Consider the following 14,497-nt stretch of genomic DNA (forward strand, 5'->3'; position numbering starts at 1 on the left):
CCTCTCAAGAAGGAAGAGCTGGGAGCAGAGCGTGTCCTTTGGACCCCAGTAGGCTGTGCTGAGACCATCTAGACCCAGGGGAAGATTGATGCCAAGACATGCAGAGATTTTCAAGGAATGCTGGGCCCACAGATGTTGAAAGGAGACAAGGACCTCCCTCCAGAGCCAACAGAGGGAGAAAACCATCCCCTAGAGCTGGCACCCTGAATTCGAACTTCTAGCCTTCTAAGTTGTGAGAAACTAAATTTCTGTTTGCTAAAGCCATCCATTTGTGATATTTCTGTTGTAGTAGTACTAGATAACAAAGAGAAAACTCATCATGCATTTTCTATTTAAAAAATATTATATATTTTCTAGCATTATACAATGAAATTACCTAGAAACCGTGATTGACCCTATAACTGTGGGCACCCTCAGCACCTAGATTGTGTTCTCTAAATGTCTATGAGTTTTTTCATGCTGTTGTGTATATCAAATTTATTCCCTTTTATTGCTGAGTAGTAGTATGCTACAATTTGTTTATCCGTTACCTGTTGATGGTTATTTGGGTTATTTGTAACTATTTGTTATTATTTATTTCTTATTAAAATTATTTGTAATTTTAGGTTATTACAAATAAAGCTACAACAAACCTTCAAAAAAATAGAGAAACTCAGCTTCATCAAAATTAAACATTTTTATACATCAAAGGACACTATCTAGAGAGAGAATTGCAAAGGCCACTTACCACTTACTCACAGATGGGAGAAAATATTTGAAAATCATATATTTGATAAAGGTCTAGTACACAGAATACATAAAGGACTCTTACAAATTCTACAACAAAAAGACAGACAATTCAATTAAATAACGGGCAAAGGACTTGAATTAACTGGCAAAGGACTTGAATAGACGTTTCTCCAAAGAAGATATGCAAATGCCCAATAAGCACATGAAAAGACATTCACTGTCATTAGTCATTACAGAAATACAAACCAAGACCACAATGAGATACCATTTCACAGGATTATAATTGTTAGGGTGGCCATAATTAAAAAAAAAGAATAAGAATAATATAACAAATATTGATAAGGATGTAGAGAAATTAGAATCCTGCGGCACTGCTGATGGGAATGTAAAATACTGCTGGCACTACGGAAAACAGTTTGGTGGTTCCTCAGAAAGTTAAACACAGAATTATAATATGACTCACCAATTCCATTTCTAGATATAGAATTAAAAAAATTTAAAACAAGAACTCAAACAAATTCTTGTACAGGAATGTTCACAGCAGCACTATTTACAGTAACCAAAAGGTAAAAACAACCCAAATGTCTATCAACGGGCTAATGGAGACAAAAATTGTGGTATATACAGTCAGCCCTCCATATCCGCAGGACCTGCATCCTTAGATTCAACCAACCTCATATCATTTGTTTGAGCATTGCTTGCCTCGCATCTCCTTCGTTACTTGTGTGCACCCTTTTTCTTCTTGTCGTTATTCCCTAAAAAATACAGTATAGCAACTATTTATATAGTATTTAAATTGTTTTAGGTATTATAAGTGATCTAGGGATGATTTAAAGTATACAGGACGATGTGCATAGGTGACGTGTAAGACTCACATCATTTTATATAAGGAACTAGAGCGTCTGGAGATTTTGGTATCTGCAGCAGGTCCTGGAATCAAGCCCCCATGGATACCAAAGAATGACTGCATATACAATTGAATATTAGTCAGCCATAAAAAGGAACGAAGTACTTTGCATGCTACAGTGTGAATGGACCTCGAAAACATTTAGCTAAGTGAAAGAAACCAGACACAACAGGTCACATATTGTATGAATCCATTTATATGAAACAACCTATATAGGCAAATCCATAGAGACAGAAGCTAAGTAATGATTGCCACAGACTAGGGGGTGTGGGGAATAGAGGTGACTCCTTAATGAGTGTAAGTTCCCTAGAGGCGATGATCACATAACATTATAAATATACTTAATGCCACTAAATCATACACTTTAAATTGGTTAATGTTTACTTTGTGCTCTGTGTACTTTACCTTAATAAAAAAACAGTGCTTGGAACCAGTCTGTTCTAGTTCAACCTCCTGCTGAGAATTTGCATTTCATCCCAGATATATCCAGTTAGAATCTACATTTTAACACAAGATCCCCAGGTCTCATGGACTGACTTGAGTCTTCCAGAAATATGTGTCAATTTGGTTAGGCCATGATTCCCAGTATTGTATGGTTGTCCTCTATTTTGTGATTTTAATTTTATACTAAAGAGGATTAGGGTGGGATTGTAACACCCTTACTAAAGTCACATCCCTAATCCAATGTAATGGGACTTTCCCTAGGGTGTGGCAATGGGAAGCAAACAGAGGGCGGGGGGCGGGGGGAGTGGCGGGAAACACATCATACCACCAAGAAAGCAGCGCCAAGAGCAAAGCGTGTCCTTCAGACCTGTTATTCCTGCACGGAGAACTTCCTAGTCCAGGGGAAGATTAATGTCAAGGACCTTCCTCCAGAGCCAGCAGAGAGAGAAAGCCTTCCCCTGGAGCTGATGCCCTGAATTTGTCTTCTAGCCTACTAGACTGTGAGAGAATAAACTTCTGTTTGTTAAACCCAACTGCCTGTGGTATTTCTATTACAGCAGCAATAAATGACTAAGACACTTGGTGATTCTTGTGATCTTTTTAAAATGTAGACTCTGATTCAGAATACCTAGGGTTGTTGTAGTTAGGTGCCATGGAGTCAGTTCCAACTCATAGTGACCCTCTATGTACCACAGAACAAAACACTGCCCAGTCTTGCACCACCCTTAAAATCATTGTTATGCTTGAGCTCACTGTTGCAGCCACTGTGTCAATCCATCTCCTTGAGGGTCTTCCTCTTTTCCGCTGACCCTGTACTTTACCAAGCATGATGTCCTTCTCCAGGGACTGATCCCTCCTGACAACATGTCCAAAGTATGTAAGACCCAGTCTTGCCATCCTTGCTTCTAAGGAGCATTCTGGTTGTACTTCTTCCAAAACAGATTTGTTCATCCTTTTGGCAGTCCATGGTATATTCAATATTCTTCACCAACACCACAATTCAAAGGTGTCAATTCTTCTTCGGTCTATCTTATTCATTGCCCAGCTTTCACATGCGTATTATGTGATTGAAAATACCATGGCTTGGGTCAGGCGCACCTTAGTCTTCAAGATGACATCTTTGCTTTGCAACACTTTAAGGAGGTCCTTTGCAGTAGGCTTGCCCAGTGCAATGCTTTTTTGATTTCTTGACTGCTGCTTCCATGGGTGTTGATTGTAGATCCAAGTAAAATGAAATCCTTGACAACTTCAGTCTTTTCTCCATTTATCATGATGTAGCTTAGCCAGCCCAGCTTATTGGTCCAGTTGTCAGGATTTTTGTTTTCTTTGTGTTGCGGTGTAGTCCATACTGTAGATTGTGGTCTTTGATCTTCATTAGTAAGTGCTTCAAGTCCTCTTCACTTTCAGCAAGAAAGGTTGTGTTATCTGTGTAAGGCAGGTTGTTAATAAGTCTTCCTCCAATCCTGATGCCCTGTTCTTCTTCATATAGTCCAGCTTCTCAGATTATTTGCTCAGCATACAGATCGAATAGGTATGGTGAAAGGATACAACCATGATGCACTTGTTTCCTGACTTTAAACCACTCAGTATCCCCTTATTCTGTCCGAACAACTGCCTCTTGATCTATGTAAAGGTTCCTCATGAGCACAATAAAGTGTTCTGGAATTCCCATTCTTCATAATGTTATCCATAATTTGTTATGATCCACACACTCGAATGCCTTTGCATAGTCAATAAAACACAGGTATACATCCTTCTGGTATTATCTGCTTTCAGCAAGGATCCATCTGACATCAGCAATGATATTCCTGGTTCCATGTCCTCTTCTGAATCCGGCCTGAATTTCTGGCAGTTCCCTGTTGATATACTGCTGCATCTGCTTTTGAATGATCGTCAGCAAAATTTTACTTGCATGTGATATAAATGATATTGTTTGATAATTTCCACATTTGGTTTGATTACCTTTCTTGAGACTAGGCATAAATATAGATCTCTTCCAGAGAGTTGGCCAGGTAGCTGACTTCCAAATTTTTTGGCATAGACGAGTGAGCACTTCCAGTGCTGCATCCATTTGTTGAAACTTCTCAATAGATATTCTGTCAATTCCTGGAGCCTTGTGTTTTGCCAATGCCCTCAGTGCAGCTTGGACTTCTTCCTTCAGTACCATTGGTTCCTGATCATATGCTACCTCTTGAAATGGTTCAATGTCAACCTATTCTTTTTGGTATAATGACTCTGTGTATTCCCTCCATCTTCTTTTGATGCCTCCTGCATCATTTAATATTTTCCCCATAGAATCCTTCACTATGACAACTCGAGGCTTGAATTTTTTCTTCAGTTCTTTCAGCTTGAAAAACGTCGAGCGTGTTCTTCTCTTTTGGTTTTCTATCTCCAGTTCTTTCCATATGTCGTTATAATACTTTGTCTTCTCAAGCTGCCCTTTGAAATCTCCTATTCAGTTCTTTTATTTCATCATTTCTTCCTTTTGCTTTAGCTGCTTGATGTTCGAGAGCAAGTTTTAGAGTCTCATCTGACATCTTTCTTGGTCTTTTTTTTCTTTCCTGTCTTTCCAATGACCTCTTGCTTTCTTCATGTATAATGACCTTGATGTCATTCCACAACTCGCCTGGTCTTCAGTCATTAGCGTTCAATGCATCAAATCTATTCTTGAGATGGTCTCTAAATTCAGGTGGGATATACCCAAGGTCATATTTTGGCTCTCATGGACTTGTTCTGATTTTCTTCAGTTTCAACTTGAACTTGCATATGAGCAATTGATGGTCTGTTCCACAGTTGGCACCTGGCCTTGTTCTGACTGATGATATTGAACGTTTCCATGGCCTCTTTCCACAGATGTAGTCGATTTGATTCCTGCGTATTCCATCTGGAGAGGTCCATGTGTATAGTCGTCGTATATGTTGGGGAAAAAAAGGTATTTGCAAAGGAGAAGTCGGTCTTGCAAAATTCTGTCATTCAATCTCTGGCATTGTTTCTATTACCAAGGCCTTATTTTCCAACTACCAATCCTTCTTCTTTGTCTCCAGTTTTCACATTCCAATCACCAGTAATTATCAATGCATCCTGATTGCATGTTTGATCAATTTGAGACTGCAGAAGCTGATAAAAATCTTCAGTTCTTCATCTTTGGCCTTAGTGGTTGGTGTGTAAATTTCAATAATAGTCGTGTTAACTGGTCTTCCTTGTGAGTGTATGCATATTATCCTATCATTGATAGCATTGTACTTCAGAATAGATCTTGAAATGTTCTTTCTGACAATGAATGTAATACCGTTCCTCTTCAAGTTGTTGTTTCCGGCATAGTAGACTATATGATTATCCAATGCATAATGGCCAATACTAGTCCATTTCAGCTCACTAATGCTTAGGATATCAATGTTGAAGCATTCCATTTTCAAACCTTATATCTAGGGTGAAAATGCAAATTCTCAGCAAGGGATCACCAGAATGAACCAGCTCCAAACCCTGCAAAACAAAGAAAACAAAAATGCAGTGACTCCAGCTGCCTGAGTTTTAACAGGTGCAGCAGGTGATTCTGATGTGCACTGAAATTTGAGAATCCCTAATTTAACCCAATTTATTTTAAAAGTCCAAAGCCCAAGGCTTTCCAACAAGATCACGGCTCTGCATAATAGAATTATTTTGCAGAGCAGTGAGTGAGGAGAGGGTACTGTGAGTGTCAGCGGCAGAGGAACAAGAGGCTTGACACGCAATCCCAAGGGACACTACACAGGTGTTGTCCTTGGCAACTAGTAAGAAGCCAGAGCCAATTCCTTCATCAATGATATCTTTATTGAGTGCCCACTGTGTGCCAGAGTCTAGTGGACATGCTTAAGTTCTTCCTGAAGACCTGGAGGTGGAAAATGCAGTAGACAGGGTTGGGGATGGAACAGAAATATGTTTGGTTTCTTAGGACTCACAGGGTTGAGTGTGATCCTCAAGGATGATCATCAGGCATCAGCAGGTCCCTGCCTCCTTCTCTGTAATCCAAGCCATCACCTCAAAATGCCCCAGATGGACTATATCACCTTCAGCGGGAGCTGCAGAACTCACGATCCCTGTGGCCTGGCTGAGATCACCTGGTCCCAGGCTGCCTAAAATCAGATTTGCAAAGTTGAACCAAGTCAGGTAGAAGAAAAACAAGTTGGAACCCATATTTTCAGGTGTCTCACCACCACCTACCACCTATCCATGGTCAGGATAGGACAGGGGGACTCACATGCAAACAGCTACCCCAGAGATTTCCATAAAGGATCTGCCTCTCTCCCAATACAACTGTCGCCTATACTGGAGACCACTCTCCCTCTCTGAACATAGCCTACCACCTCCAGCGCCCTCTTTCCCCAGTTCCGCTACTTCTCTTCTGAACTTCTGCATCCCATGTGCAGCATGAACCCCAGAACTCAGTCATTCAATTTCCCCCTAGGCAACCATCTTAGACAACTTCACCTAATGACAACATATGTCCCTCTTATTGCTTGCACCTCTGAAAGAATAGAGTCCAAGGGTAGAGGACTCATTGGACCTTCGTTTCCCCCTGACACTACTGAGACCCCAACTGAGCTGCCTCCAGCCTGAGCCATAGCTTTGGGATTTGGGAAACTGACACAAGGTGGAAAGTGGAAGAGCCCATGTCCATGTGCACACACCAGAGTGGATGCCTACACACAGGATGCCTTCTTCAGCATAGGCCAGAGCTCAGCACTGGGTCAGCATGTTCAGGGCTGCCTGGGAAAGAGATGTGCTGGAAATGGCTGTGGCGGAGGCTAGTAGGCCCTAGATACTCCCACTTCATGCACCTACAGCAGTAAGATACCATGTCTGTAATTCCAGCCCTGCATTCCTGTGATTGAACCAGCAGTGCTGCAAAGGTTGAAGATTACAAGCACCCATCAGCTCAGCCTCTTTTTTTTTTTATTAACTTTTATTGAGCTTCAAGTGAACGTTTACAATTCAAGTCAGTCTGTCACATATAAGTTTACATACATCTTACTCCGTACTCCCACTTGCTCTCCCCCTAATGAGTCAGCCCTTCCAGTCTCTCCTTTCGTGACAATTTTGCCAGCTTCCAACTCACTCTATCCTCCCATCCCCCCTCCAGACAGGAGATGCCAACACAGTCTCAAGTGTCCACCTGATATTATTAGCTCACTCTTCATCAGCATCTCCCTCTCACCCACTGTCCAGTCCCTTTCATGTCTGATGAATTGTCTTCGGGGATGGTTCCTGTCCTGTGCCAACAGAAGGTTTGCGGACCATGGCCGCCGGGATTCCTCTAGTCTCAGTCAGACCATTAAGTATGGTCTTTTTATGAGAATTTGGGGTCTGCATCCCACTGATCTCCTGCTCCCTCAGGGGTTCTCTGTTGTGCTCCCTGTCAGGGCAGTCATCGATTGTGGCCGGGCACCAACTAGTTCTTCTGGTTTCAGGATGATGTAGGTCTCTGGTTCATGCGGCCCTTTCTGTCTCTTGGGCTCTTAGTTGTCGTGTGACCTTGGTGTTCTTCATTCTCCTTTGCTCCAGGTGGGTTGAGACCAATTGATGCATCTCAGATGGCCGCTTGTTAGCATTTAAGACCCCAGACGCCACATTTCAAAATGGGATGCAGAATGTTTTCATAATAGAATTATTTTGCCAATTGACTTAGAAGTCCCCTTAAACCATGGTCCCCAAACCCCCGCCCTTGCTCCGCTGACCTTTGAAGCATTCATTTTATCCCGGAAACTTCTTTGCTTTTGGTCCAATTGAGCTGACCTTCCATGTATTGAGTGTTGTCCTTCCCTTCACCTAAAGCAGTTCTTATCTACTAATTAATCAATAAAAACCCTCTCCCTCCCTCCTTCCCTCCCCGCCTCGTAACCACAAAAGTATGTGTTCTTCTCAGTTTTTACTATTTCTCAAGATCTTATAATAGTGGTCTTATACAATATTTGTCCTTTTGCCTCCGACTAATTTCGCTCAGCATAATGCCTTCCAGGTTCCTCCATGTTATGAAATGTTTCACAGATTCGTCACTGTTCTTTATCGATGCGTAGTATTCCATTGTGTGAATATACCACAATTTATTTAACCATTCATCTGTTGATGGACACCTTGGTTGCTTCCAGCTTTTTGCTATTGTAAACAGAGCTGCAATAAACATGGGTGTGCATATATCTGTTCGTGTGAAGGCTCTTATTTCTCTAGGGTATATTCCGAGGAGTGGGATTTCTGGGTTGTATGGTAGTTCTATTTCTAACTGTTTAAGATAACGCCAGATAGATTTCCAAGTGGTTGTACCATTTTACATTCCCACCAGCAGTGTATAAGAGTTCCAATCTCTCCACAGCCTCTCCAACATTTATTATTTTGTGTTTTTTGGATTAATGCCAGCCTTGTTGGAGTGAGATGGAATCTCATCGTAGTTTTAATTTGCATTTCTGTAATGGCTAATGATCGAGAGCATTTTCTCATGTATCTGTTAGCTGCCTGAATATCTTCTTTAGTGAAGTGCTTGTTCATATCCTTTGCCCACTTCTTGATTGGGTTGTTTGTCTTTTTGTGGTTGAGTTTTGACAGAATCATACAGATTTTAGAGATCAGGTGCTGGTCGGAGATGTCATAGCTGAAAATTCTTTCCCAGTCTGTAGGTGGTCTTTTTACTCTTTTGGTGAAGTCTTTAGATGAGCACAGCTGTTTGATTTTTAGGAGCTCCCAGTTATCGGGTTTCTCTTCGTCATTTTTGGTAATGTTTTGTATTCTGTTTATGCCTTGTATTAGGGCTCCTAGAGTTGTCCCTATTTTTTCTTCCATGATCTTTATCGTTTTAGTCTTTATGTTTAGGTCTTTGATCCACTTGGAGTTAGTTTTTGTGCATGGTGTGAGATATGGGTCCTGTTTCATTTTTTTGCAAATGGCTATCCAGTTATGCCAGCACCATTTGTTAAAAAGACTATCTTTTCCCCAGTTAACTGACACTGGTCCTTTCTCAAATATCAGCTGCTCATACGTGGATGGATTTATATCTGGGTTCTCAATTCTGTTCCATTGGTCTATGTGCCTGTTGTTGTACCAGTACCAGGCTGTTTTGACTACTGTGAGCTCAGCCTCTTTTGTGGGTGGGTCTGGGGAGCCTTCCTCAGCTGCAACCCAAAGACCTGAGATGGGGGAAGGGGAGGAATGGGCAAGCAAGTAACGGTAAGGCCTCTGCATTTATTCTTGATAAATCTAAACCTGACAACAAAACTCATCATATTCTCATTTTACAGATAAGTCTAGATGACTTGGCTTGGCACCAACATTTCAGTGGCCTTGGAAACAGGTTGCTTCCACAACCTGGGCAATCTCCCCTTCCCCTGACCCAGGACTCTTAGGATGCAGGAGAGCATCGGCTGAATGGTAAGGTCTACTCTGGGCCAGCAAGTGAGTTTAGGGGGTCACCTGGCAGAGAGGAAGGGGCCCCACAACCTTGATCTGGTGTGACACCTGCATGCTGAACAGCATCTCATGTCCAGTGATGAATCATCAGCCCACTTTGTTGCCCAGCAGGGATAGACCTGTGCCATTCAGATATTTCTGCACCTGTCTCTCAAGTATCTGAATGGATGTGCGGCATGAAAATACTGGAATCAGGGAGATAAATAGCCTAAGGTTGCTTGTGCCCTCACCAAGGTAAAGATCCACAGGTTTGGTTTCTGTTCTCTACAGGAGAGGATACAAGAGTGACCTTGGGCCTCACAAACCTTCAGCCAGCTCACATTCAGCCAGATCTTGGCAGCCCTTACCTGTGCTTGGGTTCCTTCAGGTTCCAATATGTGGCAAACACCAGCTTTGGCAGCTGGGACAGTGTCAGCAGCTGTTGCGCCAACTCCAGCCCAGGGAGCAGTTGGCACCAGTCATCAGGGTATTGGACTAGAAACTGGGGATGATGTGTTCACAGTCCAAAGGCAATGTCAACAGAGGGGGAAGAGGTGCAGAGATATCCCCTTTCCCTGCATCTGGTGGCAGAGAGAATGGTATATTCAGGAGAAATGGACATGGGCCCTCCAATGGAGCAGCCAGGGGTTCCTCAGTGTCTTTTGGATTTGGGAGAGTTTTTGCAGCTTGGGAAACTTGAGACTCATACCTTGTCAGGAACATTCAAAGAATGTGCAAGGTGTTGGCTTAGAAAGGGAGCCAGAGACCCAGCTGGTATACAGAATTCCAACCTTGGTGTCTGCTTCCTAGAACCGATCCTGCCACATCCCGCATCACGTAGGTGCTTTATCAGGGGAGATGTGATGGTTAAGGTTGTGTGTCAATTTGGCTGGGCCATGATTCTCAGTGATTTGGCAGTCATATGACATAGCAATCACTTCCATGATGAGATTTGAGATAATGTGATCCCCTCCATGATGCAATATGCTATGAGTAGCCAAAGAGTTGAAACAGAGTTTCCTTTGGTGTGTGGTCTGCATCAAATGTAAGTGGACATTCTGACAAGGCTTGTGGGCTTTTTCACACTCTGGATCCTGCAGCTAGTTCCTGTTTGTCTGGCCTCCAGTTACTGGGACTTGAGATAGCAGCTTACCTGCAGTCTTGCCTGCCGATCTTGGGATTCATCAATCTTCACAGCCTGTGAGCAAGAGCCCTGCTCTCCGACCTGCCGATCTTGGGTTGGCCAGCCCCTGTGGCTACGTGAATCAGAAGAAACCTCCATCCTTACCCACGGACTTGGGACGTTCCAGCCTCTACAACCACTTGAGCCATTTCCTTGATATAAATCTCTATATTTATATGCTTTACTGGTTTTGCTTCTCTAGAGAACACAGCCTAAGACAGGAGGGCTCCCAGGAGAAAAGAAGTGAGGGAAGCAGAAGAGACTGGGGGAAGAAGATTAGCGAGGGCCTGTTCTCATCTGGACACCAGCTTTAGCAAGCAGCATGGGATCTGGAATATGAATTAGACCCATAGTTGGTCCCATCATCAGGCAAGGAGGCTAGAATTTTGAACTGATACATAAGTTGCCCATTGACCTGCCCATGGGGAAGGAGAGAATAATATCCCAAGCAAAGTAAATCTCATTAAACCAAAGGAAATATAACACAGAAGGTGTGTGTGTGGGGGGGGCGGGGACTGTGAGTTGCTAGCTGCCAATACAGGCACCTCCTGGGCAGTTGGTGCAATGGTCCTCTATCCAACACCAAGGTGGGCAAGGGACTCACCATTGGCAAATAAAAGTATACTCTACAGCTGGAAACAGATACCTACAAGGAAACTTGTGAGTTCAGCTGGTCTCTGTCTCTCAGAGCTGCTCCTTCCACTTGTTCTGATTACTCCTGCCAAGGAAAGGGTCCCAATTCTCCCCACCTTACACAACAAGTGTTCACTTGGCCCTCCCACTCCAACACACCCCTGAGTGACCTGGAACGTTCCATTTCTCCTGAGTATACCACCATCTCTCCCCACAGACAGAAGAAAAAGAGATGTCGTAATTGCACTTCCTCCCCTTTCTGTGGACATTGTCCCTGGATTGTGAACACATTTTCCCCATTTCCAGTACAGAGAGGCCGAGTCACATGGGAGAAAAGGGTTGATGCCTACTTCCTTTCCAGCATGTAACGGACAGAGTTAATGTTCCCCCTCCTCCCAGCAGCCCCCCCCCCACCCATGTGAGTTCCTGAGAAGACATTTCTGTGTAACAACACAAAGTTTTTTTTACTGCTTCTCTGCTCAAGGCCGCTTCCCTACTCATCAACTGTTCCCACTGGCCCCAAATTCGGTCATGAACAATAAGCTGCAAAGCTTGCCTTAGAAAAACTTCAAGTGTCATACCCCCCAGCCCTCTTATCGCACCCACACTGGACCCCATACATGTTAATTAGTTCCTGAAATTGCCCACCTATTCCCAGAAACTTCATGAATTTTACATAAGTTCCCTATCCCGAGCCATATAACTGCCCTAAAATCCCCAACCTCAGGGAGCTTGATTTGAGATTTAGTCTCCAAGCTCCTTGTTTGACCGGCTTGCAATAAAGTCCACTTTCTCTTTCTCACAGGCCTGGCATCTCTCAATTGACCCAAGGGGTCACACAGGGCAGGACCCATTTCCATCAGGTTACAACCACAAGGATCCAAAACATCTACAGATTGAAGAGCAGCTAGATAGACAGAAGGATATGCAAGAGGCTTCAGCGCCATGTCCCAGAGCAGTCTTTCCAGTGCCTTGGTGACAGGCACGAACCATGGCCTTGGGCTGTAGCTGGTGCCGCTACTGCTGGCACTGTCCCAGCCTCCCAAGCTGGTTTTTGCCACAGGCCGGAACCCCAGTGGGCCCCAAGCACAGGTAAGAGGCTTCCAGGGCCAAGATGAGTGTGAGGTGGCGGAAAGGTTTGTGAGGCCCAGGGTCACCCTTACACCCTCTCCCCCAGAGCCTCCGAGATCTGGCAGAACAGGAACCAAACCTGCGGATCCTTCGCCTTGGTGAGGGCACAACCAGCCATGGGCTATCTATCTCCCTGCTTCCAGGATTCTCTATCCCACCAACTCGTCCTACCCTAACTGGGTGCCTACCCTGATTCACATCTGTCACAGGATCCCCCTTTCAACTGACTTCCACATGGGTGTGGTCTAGACCCCTTCCGAAACCCACCCAACTGACCTTTCTTTGGAGAGGCCTTCTGTACCTACTGTGACTACTTGTATGTCTGAGTGTTTACCTCACTATCCATTAGTCAAAATCTCTAATCTCTGCTCAGCTGATTGTGAGGATGGCATGGTGAAAAGACAGACGCCTTAGACAGAGTTCCCACACACAAAGCCTCAGACTTTAGCCCATGAACAGTAGGAGGTTTACTGTGTTATGATGCGGAAAGGGATGGGCCATCAACCTAGAAGCAGAAACCTAGAGAATGAGGGTGGGTGGACGGGGCAAGGATCTGATGCCAACTCTGCCTTTTCCCCAAAGACATCACAGACCCCACATCCATCCAGCTAGCTGAGTGTCAGGTGCGGTAGCACCTGAGTGGCAGAGGTCTAGCCCTGCTGGTCAACAATGCTGGGCTGAGAAACTCTCATCACTGGACACAGATACCGCATCCAACATGCAGTTGTTATACCAGACCAACGTTGTGGGACCCCTGCTTCTCGGCCAGGTAAGCCCCTACCCGCATCGGCTGGCCCAGATTGGATCCTGCCCTTCAGCTGATGCTCTTCCTGTGATCTCAGGGTCCTGGAATAGGGGAGGGGAAATTAATAGACCAGGTTGGAGAAGGAGTCTGGTTCCAATGGACCTGATGCCTGGTCCCAAGTCAGATCATGTAGGCCTTCCTATAGAATGTAAATATGATAAGCTTGTTGTCAGGCTTGGAGTCCCTTGATGGTGCAAAGAGTCAGCTGCTAACCCAAAGGTTAAAGGTTCAAGTCCATCCAGAGGCACCTCAGGAGAAAGGCCTAGTGATCTATTTATTTAAAAAATCGACCTTTAAAAAAACCTATGAAGCACAGTTCTACTCTGACACACGTAGGGGTCACTATCAATCTGAATCAGCTCAGCAGCCACTGGACTGATTGCTGTCAGGTTTAGATTTGTCAAGAATGAAATATTGATGTCTTGAACCTTCTTACTTGCACATCTCTCCCCAAGCCTCCTCTTGCAGGCATTGGCTCACTGCTAAGAAAGGCTGCCTGCACTCACCCCCAGAAGAAACTGAGCTGGGCAAGAGCCGCCATCATCAACATGTCGAGTGCTGAAGGATCGATCACACAATTGCGGAAATGGGAGCTTGGGCAAATTGTGTCTTACCGCTGTAGTAAGATTAGGAACATGACAGTGTCTGGGACTTTGGCTGAATTGGGGCCTCCTTGACTCTGCCACACCCCCTCCAACTCATCCCTTTCCCAGGCTGCGCTGAACATGCTGACCCAGTGCCAAGCTCTGGCCTACGCTGAGGAAGGCATCCTGTGTGCAGCCATCAGCCCTGGCTGGGTGCACACAGACATGGGCTCTTCTAGTTTGCACATTGTGAGTGTCGGTTTCCCCGACCTCCAAAGTTATGGACCCACTGGCAGCTGGGAACAGGGCGACAGAGCAGGACTCTCAAGACAGCCTAGCGGAGATGTCAGGTCAAATGAGGCCTATATCCTGGCAACATTCTTTCAGGCTTCTGGCAGCAGAAGGGACATATATTGTCATTAGGTGTGTTGCCCAAGATGGCTGCCTAGCTATAAAATTGAGTGCACAGGTCTAGGCTGTTCCTGGGAGTCCACCAGCCAGGAAAAGGGCAATAGTGGATCTTAGGAAGTGGGTGCTAGAGAATGAGAGGTTGGGGTAAGAGGGGTGTGCTCCAGAAGAGGTGGTGGATTAGAGAGGGAGCAGATAGATTACATGGGAATCCCTTGGGTGTGTGTTCACACGAGTGTCATTTTTTGACCATGAAGATA

At 44.5% G+C, this 14,497-nt stretch overlaps 1 long non-coding RNA gene across 1 annotated transcript in view; it reads right to left on the reverse strand.

The window, feature by feature from the left end:
• Positions 1–957: 957 nt before the first annotated feature.
• Positions 958–14,497, reverse strand: part of LOC126065205 (uncharacterized) — a 103,007-nt gene continuing 89,467 nt past the window's right edge. The window contains exons 4-5 of the long non-coding RNA XR_007514758.1: positions 6,019–6,192; positions 958–5,563 (exon numbers count right to left, since the gene is read on the reverse strand). This is a non-coding gene — a long non-coding RNA (uncharacterized LOC126065205). The remainder of the gene's footprint in view (positions 5,564–6,018; positions 6,193–14,497) is intronic.

This window comes from Elephas maximus, chromosome 21 (genome assembly GCF_024166365.1).
Source record: "Elephas maximus indicus isolate mEleMax1 chromosome 21, mEleMax1 primary haplotype, whole genome shotgun sequence".
Classification (NCBI taxonomy): Eukaryota; Metazoa; Chordata; class Mammalia; order Proboscidea; family Elephantidae; genus Elephas; species Elephas maximus.